Source organism: Chrysochloris asiatica, unplaced genomic scaffold, assembly GCF_000296735.1.
Source record: "Chrysochloris asiatica unplaced genomic scaffold, ChrAsi1.0 scaffold00106, whole genome shotgun sequence".
NCBI classification, from domain to species: domain Eukaryota; kingdom Metazoa; phylum Chordata; class Mammalia; order Afrosoricida; family Chrysochloridae; genus Chrysochloris; species Chrysochloris asiatica.
Genome location: NW_006408624.1, coordinates 3,697,181 through 3,700,048, shown reverse-complemented (window position 1 = coordinate 3,700,048; position 2,868 = coordinate 3,697,181). Strand labels below are relative to the sequence as shown.

General features: G+C 40.5%; 1 pseudogene; it reads left to right on the top strand.

The window, feature by feature from the left end:
- The first annotated feature begins 2,131 nt into the window (after positions 1–2,131).
- The window catches only part of LOC102818522, a 38,745-nt pseudogene continuing 38,008 nt past the window's right edge, over positions 2,132–2,868 (top strand).

Below are 2,868 nucleotides of genomic sequence, written 5' to 3'. Positions count from 1 at the left end.
TACAGATCACCGGGGAAAGGAGGAACTAGTTAGTAAATGAGAAATAGATAACCACACTGAAAAAAATGAAATTGGATCCTTTCCCTACACCATAAATGACCTCAATTCCAGGTGGAATAAAGACTTAAATGTGAAAAGCAAAACTTTTAAACTCATAGAAGAAAATATAGGTGGTCATATCTTTATGACTTCAGAACAGGGAAGGCTTTCTTCAGCCAGGTATAAAACACCAACCATAAAAGAAAATATTCATAAATTAAATTACATTAAAATTAACAGAAGATTTTTTCATCAGGGTATCATAAAAAATTTTTTTTTTTTTTTAAGATGAAAAGACAAGTCACCAACTGGGAGAAGTTATTTGGACATACGTAATTGACAGCTCAGTTGAAAACATGGGCAAAAGACATGAACAGTCATTTCTTAGAAGTAGAAACATGAAATATCAATCAAGACATGAAAAGAAGCTGAACCTCATTAATAATCAGGAAAATGCAAATTAAGACCACATTAGAGACAATTTTACACCCACTAAGTTGGCAAAAGTGAAGAAGTTTGACACTACCAAAGACTGGACAGGATCTGAGTGAACAGGGACTTTTATACACACCTGGTGGGAATGTAAATTGGTACAAACACTTTGGAAAACAATATGGCGCCATTTTTTATTTGAACATTTGAATATCCTACTAGCCCTGCAATTTTTCTTCCAAAAAAACTTATGAATATATATATATATGTTGCTATTGTTGTCAGAGTCCTGATGTGGCGCTGTGGGTTAATGTTGCAGACTGCAATGCCATTTGAACAGCAAGGCAGTTCAAGATCACTACCTGCTCCTCAGAAACCCTATACAGGGTCGCTATGGGTCAGAGCTGACTCAACAGCACTTAACAACAACTACAACATTGTTGTTAAGGAGTCCTGGTGCAGTGCTGTAGGTTAATGAATTGGACTACAAAGTTAGTTTGAACCGCAAAGTTGACAGTTCAAGCTCACCAGCTGCTCCTCGGAAATCCTATACAGGGTCACTGTTTGTCAGAACCGAGTCGACAGCACTTAACAACAACTATCTATATATATATATGGAGCGGGAGAGAGAGAGTTCTGGTGTGGCACTGTGAGTTAATGCACTGGACTGAAAAATTAGTTTGAACCACAAGGTCGGTGGTTCAAGCTCACCAGCTGCTCCTCAGAAACCCTATACAGGATCACTATGGGTCAGAACCAACTCAACAGCACTTGACAACACATACATATATATATATAGAGAGAGAGAGAGAGAGTATACTGGTGTGGGGTTGCAAGTTAATGCGCTGGACAGCATGGTTGGTGTGAACTGCAAAGTTGAAGGTTCAAGCTCACCAGTCATTCCTCAGAAACCCTATACAAGATGGCTATGAGTCAGAACTGACTCTCCATTACTTAACAACAATACATATAGAGAGAGAGAAAGTCCTGGTGTGGCACCATGGGATAATGCACTAAACCACAAGGTTGGTTTGAACCACAAAGTTAGCAGTTCAGACTCACCAGCTGCTTCTTGGAAACCCTATACAGAGTCACTATAAGTCAGGATATATATATATATCCTGGTGTGGCACTGTGGGATAATGCGCTGGACCACAATGTTGGTTTGAATAGCAAGATTGGTAGTTCAAACTCACCAGCTGCCCCTCAGAAAACCTATACAAGGTAGCTATGAGTTGGAACCAACTCAATGACATTTAACAACAACAAATTATATTTATGTGTGTGTGTGTGTACGGATATATATAAGGAGCTCTGTTAGCATAGTGGTTACAAGTCAGGCTGCCAACCTCAAGGTCAGCAATTCAAAACTACCAGCTGTTCCATGGTAGAAAGAAGAGAATTTCTGCTCCCGTAAAGATTTACAGCCTTGGAAACTCTATACAGGGTCTCTATGAGTCGGAATCGACTCCATGGCACATAACCACTTCCATCACCATGGATATAGATAGATATAGATAGATATAGATAGATAGATAGATAGATAGATAGATAGATAGATAGATAGATAGATAGATAGATATCTTATATGAGGGGGCTTCAAAAAGTTTGTAGAAATAGAATTAGATGAGAACAGAGCTCTTTCATCTCATCTGCTGACATGTCATTCAGACAGCAGAAGACCTGGCAACTAAGGGGCCACGTGAGCCATGGCCATGGCCATCTCACAAGCACCTGAAACAAACTAGGAGGCTAAGATAATGGTGGTACGCATCACCACAGGATAAAGTTCAGCAAATATCCAGGTTGCTTTGGAAAGGTGGGAAAAAGACATTACCACTTGAAGAGGAGCCAGTGTTTCTGTCCAACTGTCAACCTTGATAAATTGTAGACTTTGGTCCATGAGCAGACAAGAGTAAATTCTACCAAAAATAAGACTGGAGCTGCTCCCATCATTGGTGTGGTGCCATCTGGCCACTGCAAAGCTTTGGAGAAGGGAAAGTTCCCATAGCAACCTGTCATCATGAAGGGCAAATTCTTCAGCAGAAAAACTGAGGAGATGATTAAGGGTGTTGAGGGGAGGGGGTGCTATGTCCTGGTGGCTAGAAGCTACATACATATATATGTTGTTAGGTGCCATCGAGTCAATACCAACTTATAGCCACCCTGTGCACAACAGAACAAAACACTTCCTGGTCCTGTGCCAAACTCACAATCATTGCTACATTTAAGCCCATTGCTGGTGCCACTGTGCCAACCCATCTTCTTGGAAGTCTTCCTCTTTTTCTCCAACCCTCCACTTTACCAAACATGATATCCTTCTCCAGAAACTGGTCCCTCCTGACAATATGTCCGAAGTACAAGAGACAAAGTCTTTCTATCTTTGCTTCTAAGGAG